Source organism: Anguilla anguilla, chromosome 16 (genome assembly GCF_013347855.1).
Source record: "Anguilla anguilla isolate fAngAng1 chromosome 16, fAngAng1.pri, whole genome shotgun sequence".
Classification (NCBI taxonomy): Eukaryota; Metazoa; Chordata; class Actinopteri; order Anguilliformes; family Anguillidae; genus Anguilla; species Anguilla anguilla.
Genome location: NC_049216.1, coordinates 893,409 through 909,786, shown reverse-complemented (window position 1 = coordinate 909,786; position 16,378 = coordinate 893,409). Strand labels below are relative to the sequence as shown.

The 16,378-nt window shown below is 42.3% G+C and overlaps 1 long non-coding RNA gene across 1 annotated transcript; it reads left to right on the top strand.

Annotated features, from left to right (window-relative positions):
* The first annotated feature begins 5,770 nt into the window (after window positions 1-5,770).
* Window positions 5,771-9,543, top strand: LOC118214909. Its single transcript, XR_004762714.1, has 4 exons — window positions 5,771-5,846; window positions 8,700-8,845; window positions 9,119-9,229; window positions 9,474-9,543. It is a non-coding gene; the product is annotated as an uncharacterized LOC118214909 (long non-coding RNA).
* Window positions 9,544-16,378: the final 6,835 nt, after the last annotated feature.

The window sequence follows — 16,378 nt, the reverse complement described above, 5'->3', positions numbered from 1 at the left end:
TGGTTTTCCTGTAGGTTTGAACCTGGATCTGCTGCACATCAGTTGAATGGATTAGACCACTAAGCCAAAATCAGGGCAGAAGTGTGGTTTGCATGACATCCAGCCACTGAGATGTTCCTGAGACCCTATATTTTTTTTCATTTTTTCAGATGCATTTCTAATATCTGCAGTCACACATTACAAATGCATTACAGTATGTTATGATTGCTTTGGCTCAATGTGGAAAACTCAATTTGCCAAACTGACTGGCAAAATTCTTACCCTAAAACACTAATTGCAGTACCTACCAACAAAGTGAACAACTCTAAATCACACTCAGTTTTCACAATACAGTCGTCTCATATTAGTACAATGTTCTAATGCTTATTGCTAGACATGCTGATTGTGAAATGAAGTCAAGATGTTTGCAGTTCTGTCTCGTCACTTCCAGCAACATTGCCCAGGTGAGTCGCATTGCAGCACGATTGGTAATCCCAACATAAAAGGCTGTTTTACAGCACTACATTCAGCAGTGTCTGACAACATGGAGCAGCCCAATGCAGTTGGTACTGATGGACGGGTCGTGGTTGTGGCTGAGGTTGTGGTCAAGCAGGTAGAAGCAATGCTGCTGTATTGAATGAATTTAGAGCCACAGTGATTGACCATGTCATAAATCCAGGCATACCGATGGGAGAAGCTGGAAGGATTGTAAGGCCAAACTTAAAAATGTCAGCAGTGTCATCTAATAAGAGCTTTTGGACTGAACATTGATAAGTCAATAATTTACTGCAAAACAGAGTGATACAGTAATTACTTTACAGAATTGTTGCGTTGCTGTCATTTTATATTATTTCTGTTCCGTGACGAGCCTGTAAGCCATGCTAATCATTTTTATTAGAGACCGCGCAACTCTGTTTTTCCAAAATGCCGGCTTATTCCACATGGGGTAAACTTGCGTTTGTGTTAGGTATTCCTGTGGCAATGTCTGTTCTGTCTGTTCTGATAATGTGATTATTTTTCTTCTATCAGATAAGGCCTGCTGGTGCAAGTTTGTAATGTTGCATTTGTATATGTTATTTTTACTGTTTACGTGTCAAATGTCTAGAGTGTGAATGTTTATGTTTAAATGATTGGTTGAATAACACACATCCATTCCAATCTGTTTGAAATGACACAAATTCTGCCTCGTCTGTTCAAACATAAGACTTTTTTTTTTTACTCTACATATTGTTTATGCCCTGCACCTGAACAAATTGGATGTGCTCATTCTACTGTACCATCTCCTTTGTAAGCTAAGTTCCTTTCAGCTGACTACATCAGAATCTGTACTACTGGCGTTTTATGAGAGCTTAAAATGTACAACATTGTTTATCAGAAATTATATCTGAGTGGGTAAATTGTTGGATATGCTGTAGAACATAGATTGTCATTGATTTATAAATATACCAGTATATCCTGGGCTTTCATTGATGGTTTAATTGTGGTACATATAGCAGTGGCCTGATATGCATTCTATGTTTGCAGTTTGCTTCTACCTGACTCTTTATGGAGCACAATCTGTGTTTCTTCTTTGGGGTCATTAGCATATGCATCATTTAATTCTTGGATATTTTGTTCCAGATTGTTTTCAAATTTTTGATCTTTTTTTTTCTTCTATGATGAGTAGGATATGATTTCGCCCCTCAGTACTGCTTTGCTTGTTTTCCATAGTAATATGGGTGAGATTTCTGGAGGATCGTTTATCTCCAATGGAGGATGTCCACTCTCTTTTTCAAAATCAACATCTTTAAGCAGAGATGTGTTGAAGCGCTACCCGGGGGCAGACTGTTTGGGTTGTTTACTATTTAAGGTGAAGGAGACAGGGGCGTGGTCACTGATTATGATAGAGTGAATTTTGGAATCAGAGATATCTGATAGGATTGAGTTGCTGGTGAGGAAAAAGTCTATACGAGAGTATGATTTATGAAGTTGTGAAAAGTAAGTATATTTCTTTGTTGAGCAGTTTTTCAGCCGCCAACTGTTGCCAAGGCCAAAATCGCTCATATATTGTTTTAGTGTGTCGGTGGAGTGCCAATTTCTTAAATTGCCTGAGGTGCTTGATCTGTCCAGAGTTGGATTAATAACAGTATTGAAGTCACCTCCAATTATGATTGTTGAATTTGATAGATTAGCCAGTGATGAAAAAAAAGAGTAACAAAATGAGGGATTGTCAGTAAATACTTGCAATGGTTAGGTTTAAGTTATAGATGGAGCAGATGATGATGATATAACGTCCTTCTGGGTGGGTAATTGTGGTTTTGTGAATTAGTGGTAATCGCTTATTGACTAGAATGAACACACCTCTCTGCTTAGAGTTGTAAATTGCTGAGAATATTTGATTAAATTGTGAGGATTTAAATTTCTGATGGTCTGATTCAGGTAAGTGAGTCTCTTGTAATGGACATATGTCTGCTTGTAATTTGATTAAATGATTTATGATTTTAGTCTTTTTAGCCTGTGAGTTAGCCCCCCGGATATTCCATGTTACAAATTTAACATGGAGCATTTTTTTTATTTGGTAAAAATATAATCCAATATGACATAGTGTGTGTGTGTGCTCGCGTGTGTGCGTGTGCGTGCTCGCGTGTGCGTGCTCGCGTGTGTGTGCGTGTGTGTGCTTGCGTGTGTGTGTGCGTGTGTGTGTGTGCGTGTGTGCGTGTGCGTGATGGCGGAGAGATGATGAGAAGTAAAGAGAGTGAGAGAAAAAGAGAGAAAGAGGGAGATGTTGGTTACCGTTAGTCATATCTGCATTATTTCTGTGGTTATCCATTGTCAATGACACTGTAAAGCGGCTTCATCATCACAATCCCAATCAAATAATTTCATTTTACTCTTTAAATAAAATACCTTAGTCTTTCCCATGTTAACATAAACGTTCCCCAAGCCAATGCAATAACATGAACACACAGAACGCAGACAGAGAAAGTGGACATACACAATAAAACATAGAGACAGTGATATTTACATCACACAGGGAAACATAACAGTAAAGTATACTGAGCAAGTCAAGGCACATAGGCTATATTAATAGCTAGGTTTAAAATGCCAAACGTTGCACATTCAATAAAGCCAGGTTGTTATATCTTTGTCACGATATAGAACTCCGTCAACGCAGAGTTTGTCTACCGCTATCACTGCGTGTTTTCCTTTTTGCAATAATTCTTTTCAGACTGGATACAGTTTTTTCCGTCTCTCCTGTATCTCAGGTGGAAACTGGTCATTAAGCCCGAAGTGTGTTCCTTTCAACTCCCTCCCCCTGCTCTTAACAAGTTCTTTATGTTTAATGCTCAAATTGAGCAATAATGGGGCGAGGCCGTTTGGAGATATTATTTTTTCCTCCCAGGCGATGAACTCGGTGGAATGTGATTGATTGAATGGTTTCGGGCACGAGCTTCAGCTGGGTGAAATCTTTTATATTTTTTTCAGGGTCATCTGGAGTCTTTTCTGGTAAACCGGAGAAAATAAGGTTGTCTTGCATGCTGCAAGACTGGAGGTCAAGAATGGTTTCTTTCATCATCTTATTTTATTTTGTTATTTGTGTCCCAAGAGTTTTAACAGTCTTTTGAAGTGTCTGATTTTGCTTTGTGAGAGAGGCGATTTGCTCCTGGCTGAATTCCAGGCTCTCTTTTAATCCTTGGAACTCTTTATGGAGCACTTCAATAAGAGATAATCTTGCATCGACTGAAGATAGACGGGAGTTTATGGAGCACAGTAAGTCACTAACCTCTGTGTTGTTACTGAGAGATCGCGGTGTCGGTCGATGAGTTGGGAGGCGTTTGTTGGATTACGGCGTATATATATAATTTTCCAGATCCTCCAGGTCGTTGTGGAGGTAAAGTAATATTCCAGCAGGGAATCGGAGTAGATTTAGAAAGTTTGTTGTTTGTAGTTTTGTTCAGCAGCAGGGCGCCACCATCTTGTCTCCGTCCCAGTGTTGGCTTTTTAACATCTGTAGGCAGAAATAATTGTTATTTCTTCATCTGGAGTACACGGTCACAGTGACCACAATATTTGTCATTTAAATTAGATTTCTGTGATCAGATTCAGAATACAAGAAATCATAACAAGACAAATAAAGTGGTCCGTAAATGCATACCCCCATGGTCCGTATGGAGGTATGCATGTTTTACACTGTGCACTGTAAATTTGTGTCTTTTACACTGCATAGTCCTCATACCACGAAGATTTAAGGGCCATAAATGGCTTCTCCTTGTATTCTTTCTCATTGAATCTGATCACTGAGCTCTGGTTCCACAAGTGTAACTCTATTGACTGTGACATCAATCAAATAATGGGCACAGATACACAGATACAATGTACAATCATACAGTTACAGGCCAAATATGTTTTGTTTTGTTTACAGCTTACTGATACCATGTCTGCTGATGATATTTTCGTGCTCATTCTTTTCATTATACAGTACCTGGCTGTATTTTAAACACTCCTTTGACAAATCATTCTTTACAATGCTGAAGGATTTATCAAGTTGGAAACTCAGTTGATAAACTGCAGCTGTTGACACTCACAGCTCAGAAAGGTCCACAAAAGCTGCCAAGTGTCAATAAAAGGACAAGTTAGTGACTCAAAGAGAAAGAGAAAGACTCTTGTTGTGGGGCGACATAGCTCAGGAGGTAAGAGGGGTTGTCTGGCAGTCGGAGGGTTGCTGGTTCGATCCCCCAAGACAGCTAACCCCTAATTGCTCCCAACGAGCTAATTGGTACCTTGCATGGCAGCCTTTCATCATTGGCATGTGAGTGTGTGGGTGAATGAGAGGCATCAATTGTAAAGTACTTTGGATAAAAGCGCTATATAAATGCAGTCCATTTACCATCCATTAGTTGTCTTTGCCATGGCTTGGAGGCGATCATTTCATACAAGGAAAGACCAGGTGGTGTTGACAGTGATGAAGCCTTGCCAGACCAGCTGAACTTGTTTTACGCTGCTTTGATGCCAAGACCACCAGTCCCCTGTATCACTGCCTGATCCCAACAATCTCCAAGTCCAGTTCTGAGGCCTTGGTCAAGGGCAATGCACCCAGCCACCCCCAGCCCTTCTCTCCAGTGTGTGCTGTTTCACAGAAACAAACATACCAAATGCTAACCATATTTACCTACATTTTTTAAAGTAATTTGAAAATTTCTTCATTTTGTCATCTTGTCTCTCATTTGGTTTCCTCAAATGTATAAATGGTAAATGGACTGCATTTATATAGCACTTTTATCCGAAGCGCTTTACAATTGATGCCTATCATTCACCCATTCACACACACACACACACACACACACACTCACATAGCAGCGGTGAAAGGCTGCCATGCAAGGTGCCAATCAGCTTGGTGGGAGCGATTAGGGGTTAGGTGTCTTGCTCAGGGACACGTCGACACAACCAGGGCGGGGGATCGAACCGGCAACCCTCCAACTGCCAGACAACCTTTTTACTGCTCTTACCTCCTGAGCTATGTCGCCCCCTATAGCTGTTGCTTCACCAGACTCAAATCCGTAAGTCATAGTGTAGGTGCAAAAAGCACATTTAGAGAGTAGAGAAAGCATAGATAGTTTTTAAATGTTGTATTGAAATCAGCTGTGCATACATTTGTGTGAGATGTTATCTACAACCCAGCCCATACCTGTTTATCCAGTACGTCAGATCAACCAACATGAGCCCATGTTCAGCACAGGAATGCTGTATGTCCACTTACATGATGACATGAAGATATCATAAGAGAAAAACAGGATGGCTGTGGGATGGTATTTCCTACTTAAACGCCATTTTGAAGACAAAGGAGAAAGAAGACGGAGTAAAAGAAGGGAAACTGAATAAAGAACGGAGTAAGTAGCATGTTGTGGACTGAGATGGAGGGAATAGAATGTGGTGAAGGGGTGTGGGGAGGAATGGGAATCTGCAGCTATGATCACAATAACACACTTAATTCAGCAAACCAAAAAAACTGACAATAAATAGCATGATTTAGGTTTAACATATTTCCCATTTGGGACCAAACACAAAAAGTCATTTGAACAATACTTTAAAAAAATGTTTATTAAGGTATTTTTGATACTTTATGACGATTTTACCTCACTGGATAAGGAGGAAGTTACAGGCTGTGTCGTTTGATTAAAAGAGTATAGGCTAGGCTACATTTTCACAGTGACAACCTGTTGCTGTAACAAAAAAACAGACCGAAACTTTTGTCAAATAATATTGAACAGACATTGATTTTGCAGTGAGATCAGATGTAAATTCAGCAGGCAACGTATTGGTCTGAAGGCAGTAATACTGGTAAGGGTAAATAAATAAAAGTAACGTGGGTGAACACACCTCAGCACTAACATCAGTCGATAAACGTATCAAATGAGTTGAAGAATCGGTCCATAATAAATCAGCCATTCTGTTTGAGGTTTTGTGAGAAATGTTTTTCTTTCTTTTCCACTCATTGTAATATTTATGAATAAACTTATTCTTAAGGAAAGAATTCAGATGCATTTAGGACAAATATATTGTAGCGATCGCATTCAATGGCAAGCCAGGCAGGTCAAAATAAACTCATGCTGGTTTATTTTACCTCAGGTTCTGCTCGGACTCAACATCTGCCCCCGAACATGTGATGAAAGCCATTTTATACTGGTCTGGAAGCCGTATGAAAATTACACACAGAATCTGACCATTGACTGTAGAAAGAATAGCATTTCATTTCTTGGCTTTTTAAAAATTGCATCATAGCATTTAATTATCCATCTATCCATTATCTAATATGCCTATTCCTGGTCAGAATCGCAGAGGGTGCTGGAGCCTATCCCAGCATGCACTGGGCGAGAGGCAGGAATACACCCTGGACAGCCGCCAATCTACTGTATTGCAGGCAGAACACACCATTCAGAGTCTCTAATTAGCCTACTGGAGTACCTGGACTACCACGCAGACGCGAGGAGAGCAGCCAAACTCCACATGTAAATGCCGAGGCTGGGATTCGAACCCTGGACCTCTTTCTTGCTGTGTGGCGACAGTGCTACCCACAACACCACTGTGCCGCACAGCAATTAATAATGTTACGCAAAATTATATCTTCATAAAATTGTCAAACAGTTACCCTAACCCTGACAAAGATGGAATAAATACAGTATTGTGAAATAGTATGCTTGTTCTTACTAAAGTTATAGGTCATAATTGTAATAATTAAGGTTAAAAAAAAAAGAGTGTATTTCAGAATAAGCTAATTTCTGTTGGCTCGATTTGTTAAATGTAAAGGAGATTGTTCAGGGGCTAATGTGCAGTTGAAAATTTTTAAATATGCAAAATAAAGTTAACACTGCCAATGTTTAGTTATAATTTTATATGAAATGCAATGGCAGGGATATCAGTATGAATTGTTGGGAGCCTATTTGCCTGTCTAACTGGTAGCCATGGCATTTTTCATCATGAGCAAAAAACTCATAAATGAAAAGAGACAAATGCTTTGGAAAATAAGGAAATGGGTCAAAGAATGAATTAAAATTAATTATGTGACCTACTACCATGAGGGCAACAATTAAAACGTTTAAAACCACTGGAGTAGTGTTAAACCTGTCCAGTAGAGGGTGCTAGTGTATCTTGGCCCCATGCACAGTGAGGTAAACGGTTCAGGGAGCTAAGAACAATCCAGTGACCACAGTTGGAGAATTACTCGGTTGAATCTGGGCATCACCAAGTTTCCAAATCACAGCTACAATTAGATGCTCAAAATTTACAATTAGTTACCTCCATGCCAAAAGCCTCTTTGGAATGATTTCAAGAAAATAACTTTTACTGGAAGCAATCAAAAAATTTGAGCACCCATAATTTCCTAAATGGAATTGTCTAATCTACTGTGGTCAGATGAGATGATATTAGAGCACGTTGGTCTTGATTTAAGGATGAATATACAGAGAAGAGCTTCATACCTACCATTACTGTAAATACGGTGGTGGGTCTTTAATGTTAAGGGGCTGTTTTGCTTCCACTGGTCCTGGGGCCCTTGTTAAGGACAAAGGCATCATGAACGCTGCCCAAGTACCAGGACGTTTTAGCCAAAAACCTGGTTGCCTCTTCCAGCAGACTGAAAGTGCATCTTCCAGGAAGACAGTCACCCCAAGCACATGTTACAATTTACAATTCACAAAGAAATACTTAACAGACCACAAAAACAACATTTTGCAGGCTTGAACTCCATTGAAGACCGTGGTTTCAAATGGAAGGGACCATTCTTAATCAAAGAACAAAAGATATTAAGAATCTGTAAAGATTCCGGATGGAGAATGGGTCTAACATCTCTCCCAACATCCCTGTTTTCAGTCTCATAAAACAACAGAAAAACACTCAGTGCCTTTATCCTGGCAAGGGAAAGGTGAAAAAAGTTCTGAATAGAGGGGTGCCAAATTTCTGAAAATAAATATATGATCTAAGAAATATACCTTATGTAACTCAGTGATTGCATTTAACCATTCATTAAATGTATTGCACATGGCATTTAAAATATACAGTCATGCACAATCATGAAGGGCACCAGATATTTGTATAATACTGAACATTTTTATGGCCCATTTAAATTTTTTAAAATTTTTTAAATGTTTCCTGTCAACACAATGCTATGTTGCGTATGTGTGTCTCTGTGTGTATGCATGTGTGCGTATGTGTGCTCAGTGTGTTCTCATTCTGTGTTTTTACAGGTTGGCTAATTTGGGCCATAACTGACCCGTTTTCCAATCTGGTCTAATGTGATCCAATATCTTGGGGTAGGAGGCGCTGTTACTAAAATGAGTCTCTCAGGGGAGCCAGACACCAAAGGAGGAACCCTCAGCACTGAGAGGAAGAGGTACAAATGCATGAATCAGATATTTAATGTGATATGAGTTAGAGCTGCAGTAAGAGGGTGAGTTTAACTGGAAGCTCTGTCTCCATGTGCTGTGAGTTAGAGCTGCAGTAAGAGGATGAGTTTAACTGGAAGCTCTGTCTCCATGTGCTGTGAGTTGCAGCTGCAGTAAGTGGATGAGTTTAACTGGAAGCTCTGTCTCCATGTGCTGTGAGTTGCAGCTGCAGTAAGTGGATGAGTTTAACTGGAAGCTCTGTCTCCATGTTTTGTTCACAGGGTCCAGGTAGAAAGAGCCGAGTCACCTGTACCCAGCTGTCTGTCTATGAAGAGTAATGAATCAATGTATAGTCCAATCTACTTCAAAGCAAGGTCTACCGGTGATCACAGGTAATTAACCATGATCGTATTGGCACTACTGTTGAATTAATGTTCAATCTTGCAGACAACTTTATTGTGTAGGTGGGTGTATTATATCAGATGAGGAGTATTTTGTGATATTCAGATGTTCTGTGAGTTAGAGCTGCAGTTAGAGGATGAGTTTAACTGCAAGCTCTGTCTCCATGTGCTGTGAGTTAGAGCTGCAGTAAGTGGATGAGTTTAAATGGAAGCTCACAGGATGTTTTGTTCACAGGATATTGCCGTCACTGGAGTCTAGCTCTTTAGAAGAGACGCGTTCAGAGAAACTATATTCCCCAAAAGAGGTGTGTGATCTGCTTTTTTCTTCAATGTGTTAATTTGGTTATTATGTATTTTCTTTGAACAGTCGGTTTCATTTGATCATATGTTAAATATATCATGTACAATGCAGAGATAATGTTAATTGGTTCTGAATTTTGCACATTTCCTAAATAACATACTGTGCCTTTTCCAAATATTAGTGTCAGACATATTATTCACAATTTTGCCCTTCTCGAACATACAAAGCGCATGGCCAGTGTAGCCTGCAAGATGTGATACAGAGCAGGAACTAAGGGGGGTGGGGGGGTGGGGGTGGGGTAGCCATTGGAGGTGTGTGTGTGTGTGTGTCTCAGAGTATGTGTGCGTGTGTGTGTGTGTGCCTGCACATGTGTGTGTGCCTGCATGTGCGTGTGTTTATCAGAGTAGTAGTAAATAACCAAACTACAGAGGCTGCATGAAATGCTTCCAGAGAAAGAAGTGTAAACATCTACTGAGTGTTCATTAGACAGCCAATAAGCAGCAAGATCATACAGCTTCCACGTGATCATGTGATGCGTCTTTGTCAATCACATTGCAGCTATGAGGCCTTTCTCCTGATCGGCTGTCTTATGGTCACCCAATAGATAACAGTTTTTTCTGGAAGCATTTCACACGGCCTCTGAAGCCTGTTTGTTCACTAACACATCATGTATAAATAATGGGAAGAAGACTAAAACAAAGGCAATACACCACCCAGTGGTGACAACAGTTATTGCATTTGATACTTTTCATTGTGGTGTATTGCCCAGCCCTAATTCCAAATAGAGACTTTTAAACAAGAAGCATTCTGTGTACAGTTCACCTTTACTAAATGTATTACACAGCGCAACTGAATTATTATAAAGAAAGGCATTATTTAGCACAAATAGTATCTACAAAGCCATGAATCAGGAGCAAAAGCTGCATGATCAAACAAGGTTATTGTAGTTTCGCATTTTTCATTAGTTTTTATTTTTATTTAAAATAACATAAGCTTATCACTTAAGCACCAATGTGGCCATAACAGTCTTTTAAAAAAAAACTATTTAACATACTATTTACATGCGCAACTAAAGGCCAGTTCAGATCAATGATTCGCAACGAGACGAAACAGTTTTAGAATGTTACAGAGAAAATTGCAGCGGTGTGAACTGGTTAGTTGTAGAGCGTCTGAAGCCGTTGCCTGGGGTCTCAAAAGACCCACCTTGTCAAACCGCCAAGTGCAGTTTTAGAACGTTTACAATCAGACGTCTAAGAATTTTGCAAGTTGCATCCAGTCTCGTTGCGCATCATTGATCTGAACTGGCCTTAACGCACTGACGGGTTGGAATTGTGCGACGCACGAGGGGTGCGTTCGTAAATTCACTCCAGTGGTTAGTGCTCTTTTGTCGTTTAGAAATTAGCGCTGCTTAGGCTCAGAGTCACACCGACCGCTCCGGCTGAAGGGACGGTTTGTCAGTGTCTGAACCCCATAATGGCTGACAGTGTGGCAAAATGCGACGGTTGGGGTATTTGGCAATATGGGTAGTATTATTCAACACGGAGAAACTTACAGTAACATTGGTACATCAATTAATTCACATAAACATGAATTAATTTTATATGCGTTAATTTGCGTTCCAGGCATTTTGTATCGTTTATTTTGGTTTTAAACTACTGAGATGTGTTTGATGTGCAGAACGCGTTAAGAAGTTAGCGCTCTTGTTTGTGGTTAAGCGCGTTTTGGGCTAATATCCACATACATTGGTGGTTGTCCGCTGCATTAAAGACATGCCATTTGTTATATTCTGTCGAGACTCGTGTTACAGGACCGAGCGCGCCTTTTAGAATATACGCACGAATAGCCTATAAATGAAATGAAACCGCAAACAGCCAATAATAAATTAGGAGAATAGTTCAGACTATTGTGATGTATGGATGCACATTATATGAATACACATTCATGGAAGTACATTTTAATTCACTAAATGTTTGAAGCTATACATTTAATTTGCACTTTCGATGCGCCCTCATTGAAATGCATTGAGCCTTGAGGACAGTGCCAGTTGGAATTTGAAGCAAGCCCACACAATTCCTTCAGGAATTGTAACCTTTCTAGTTTCAGACTACTTTCCTAACGGCTATTTTGCGTCCTGCGACTTGGGTTACAGCTGTGAATATGTATGGATTCCTAGACGTGCTGATAGCGACCACCCTTTCTCATATTAACCTCAAATACGCAAGACAGGACACTTATACAGTATGCTACCAAATGTATGCCAAGTTCCATTTATTTATATGGGGTGGTCGATATACGTCCCCTTAGCAACCAAAAGACAACGCTGGACCGCCTCTGATTTATTTGCCGGCTCAGAAAATAAATCGCGAAAGTAGGCTAAATTGCAAATCTGTTTACGTTTTCCTGTCTGTCGAACGAAGGTGGTCGATAATAGGTGCTCTCACTCTAATCCCAGATGGGACTCTGGCGCTTTCTCCCCACTTTCGCCATGCCAGGCGTGGACGGATTGGCAACACCTGTGAGGTGCTTGCTTGTGCGACTGCGCCGACAGAAGGATATTAGCCCTCTGCTGGCGTAAAACTTGCACAGCTAAAAAAATAGAAGATAGATTTCATATCCAACCAAAATATAAGGCTTAGCTTATGTATGAAATGAATTGACAAAGACGAAAACTAAAGCCATTTTCTCTATATTTTTAGTTTATTTTAGTTAGTTTTGTAAGACACAATACAGATTCAGTTGGTTATCGTTTTTATTTTTATTTCAGTTATCGAAAATGTTTTTTCACACTTAGTTTTCGTTATTTCGGTAGTTTTCGATAACGATAATAACCTTGCTATCAAACACAAGCGTTTAGCAATGCTGCATGCTGTGTGGAAATACATGAAATGGCCAAAAGTATGTGGACACCTGATATACATTATCTTTTCATTTCATTCCTAGACCGCCAGGCCGGTGCTCTAATTCCGAATGATACTTCTGTTGCATTCGCATTGAGACGTCGTATACCAACAAAGTCATGGCCATGACCTCTGCGTGGTGGCGTCACACCCCCTTATATAACCGTGCAACTCCAGACATCCTCTCTTTTTACTTCTCACCAATTCGCAAGATATCAAGAATTTTGGCCACTCAGCCTTGTGACTGCTAGTCAGAGCTTCGGTGTTCCGTCCTCTAAAGGCTGTGGGTGAAACAGTTTGTCGACCGCTTCCCACGTTACCTTGGTGAGTTAGTTCGCTAACTCCGGCCTCGGAAAGTACATCGTTTTTCCAATTTTTGTTGTTACTGTAGCTGTCTGTTTTTCGACATATACGCAGTATTCTAACTAGCATCCTCCGATTCTTTGCTATCTTAGTACCGGCTTCTGCACCGTGAGCGCTCTCGCTGTACCAAGGCAGCATTTTTCACGAACCCAAACTCTGCGTTTCCGCAGTGTGGGCTAGTGTCTTTGTCGATTGAATTAAGAGAATTAAGACTGAATGTCTTTTTTACTGCTACTGGTTATTACAGTTGCTGTGTCTCGCAAAATAGCTACGCCAGTGACCTCGCCGGTGTTTAGCTAATTATTAAACTAGTTCAAGAGAGTGCTACCCGCTTCTTTTGACAGCATATTCCTATATCAGCTATAATTGCACTTCTTTACATGCTTCCCACGTGTGTTCAGTGCAACTCCCAGATGTTCCTGGGGGATGGTCACCATGCTTGCACTGACTGTCTCAGCAGCGATCATCATCATACTGATGAGGCATGCGTGAATTGCCCTACTATGTCCATTGAGCTAATTGAGAGGCTAGATTGGCAGAGGTCTCCTCTCGCTTACCCCCATCTGGAACAATTCATGATGGGGCCCCAACAAAATCCCTGAAACGCCGCAGCACGACCTCTGAAGGGGGTGCTAATACTAAACACATTAAAAAATATGATTTATCCAGCCAGGTTAAATCACATGCTGTCCAGATGGCAGCAATGGAAGAGCCCCTACAGGGACTTTGTAACCCAGCTCATCAGACCAGCTCTACTTCGGCTGTGTCTGCTGGAGCTGGTGCAGCGGAACTCCGCGAGCAGGATAAACTGTCCACTACGGCTTCTTGTTCACAGTTCTATCACGACAGCCCCCCTAGTGAGTCTGTATCACGGACTGATAGGGAATCTAACCAGGGCTCCAATGCGGAGTCCCGCTCTGCGGTTGAAAAGGGCAATGAACATTCTGTCTCTTTAAGAGCTATATTACGAGCGGCGTTGGCTAAGATGGGTAGAGATGACCCCCAGGTTGCAATCACTGACTCCAACAGATTTTTCTGCCGTGTTTCGCTGGTGCCACCATTTTCTATGCCCACCTCGCAGGATTACCTGACCAAACTTCAGCGGTGCTGGGCAGACCCGCATGGTTCTCTGAAGCACCACACCAGTGACGAGCGCATCCTTGCCTCTATGAGAGATGCAGCTGCCTATGGGTTGGAAAAGATGCCCTCTGTCCACCCAAACATAGCAGCACTGGTTATCCCTCCTGACGAAGCCCTCCGTGCAGAGGCACGTTGTCCCCGGCCCCAGTGCCGCATGACAAATGACCTTCTCACTTCTCACCCTATGACACCGTAGCCAGAATGGCCCAGATGGGAAATTCCCTTTCTTGGGTGCTGCTGGCCCAGGCACAAACCATTCAGAAGTCTGAAATGGAGTCTGGTCTAAACAGCCTGAATGACGTTGCATTACAGACATTTGCCCTCATTACAAGGGAACTTGGTCGACTGATGTTGCTGCTTACGCTGACTCGACGCCAGGTATGGTTAGCCCAGTCGGCTCTACCAGATATCACGTACGGGAGGGTAGGACCCAGCGCGGAGTGGAAAAAACACAGGAACTCAAAAGGATAAATAAAGACTTCACTATTAACAATAAACAAAACAGGGAACCAAAAAGAGGCCACGATGGGCAAAACCAAAAAACTCAAAGACTAGAAAAAACTTGACACAAGAAAACAAATGACAAGGAAGAAACAGTGAACAGAAACAGGCAGGCAAGGCAGGGCAGACAACAAGCAGCCAGAAACACAAGCAGGTCCAAAACACAGGCAGGCAGAAACATTACATTACATTACAGGCATTCGGCAGACGCTCTTATCCAGAGCGACGTACAGCAAAGTGTATAACCATAACCAGGAACAAGTATGACGAAAACCCTAGAGAGAAGTACCGGTCCAAGGGGTGTGTGACCGGGTGCTTCCAGCAGCAGCACATGCTTTATTGGTAATCACAGACGGATGACCCATGGGTTCGAACCACAATTTCAAGGGGTTACCAGCTACAGTTCCTCTCAGAGTGCAATTTATAAAGATTCTGCCAGACTTGGACGACTGGCTTATCTGCATGCCCACATGCCAGATGGCGGTCCGCTACACTGAAAACACAGTAGCCCATATTACCAGACTGAGACTATCTATCAACCATGAGAAAAGCAAACTCACCCCGAGTCAAACCATATGTTTCATTGGCATGTCACTCGACTCCAAAACAATGAAAGCGTGTCTATCTCCCTCACGGCTCACAGCATTCTCAGATGTATCTGCCGTTTCCGGCTGGGTGCACTTCTGACGATGCACATATTTCAACAGCTGATAGGGTTGATGGTATCTGCCACAGCAGTCATCCCCTTAGGCCTCCTTCACACACGACCAATCTTAAGGTGGTTCAACAGCCTGTCATTACACCCCAAGAGAGACAGGAGAAAATTAGTCAAAGTTTTGCGCCAGTGCATCCAGGCACTTCGCCCATGACGCAAGGTGGGGCTCTTGCTAGCTGGTGTAGAGATGGGGAAGATCCCATCAAGGAGAGAGGTTGTGACCACAGATGCATCACTGTTGGGATGGGGAGCAGTATGCCACCATCTACTAGTCCAAGGGACATGGTCAGTAGTGGAGAGACAGGAGCACATCAACACCCTGGAACTCCAGGCAGTCTTCTATGCCCTCAAGCACTACTTGCCCCTCCTCAGGGGAAAACATGTGCTGGTGAGATCGGACAACACTTCAACACATCAACCACCAAGGTGGCGTCAGGTCAGGAAGCTCACCTGGCAATAGCTCATCAACTGCTAACATGGGCATTTCCAAGACTGGCCTCCCTCAGAGCCCTGCATCTACCAGGGGTCCAGAACAATGCCGCAGATTATCTGTCCAGACAGCAGATCCACTCAGGGGAGTGGAAACTCCACCCGGATGTGGTGGCAGAAATTTGGCAACGGTTCGGAATGGCACAAGTAGACCTGTTTGCCTCACAGGACTCCACACAGTGCCCGAAGTGGTATTCAATATGGGGACCCCCCGGCCCTCTGGGCCAGGATGCCCTCGCACACGACTGGCCGAACACTCTACTCTACGCATTCCCCCTATTCCCGTTGATTTTGGCAACGCTACACAGGATGAAACAATGCAGCCACCGGCTTCTCCTTGTAGCCCCCTACTGACCCCTGAGCACTTGGTTTCCAGTCCTCCTCAGCCTCCTCCAAGGGCCACCCTGGCGCCTACAGTGCAGGGTGGATTTACTTTCTCAACTGAACAACACAATATGGTACCTGTGCCCATCCAGACTACACCTATGGGCCTGGCCTCTGTAGAACCCAACAACCTGTTAACCAAATGTGACCCAGTGGTTCTGGAGACCATTAAGAATGCTAGGGCCCCGTCTACATGGCGGGCTTATGGTAACAGGTGGAAACTGTTCTCGGACTGGTGTGCTCACCAAAATGAGAATCCAGTGAACTGCTCTGCCCAGACTATTCTCCGTTTTCTCCAGTCTGTCCTGGATGAAAATAAATCATACAGCACACTAAAAGTCTGTGCTTCA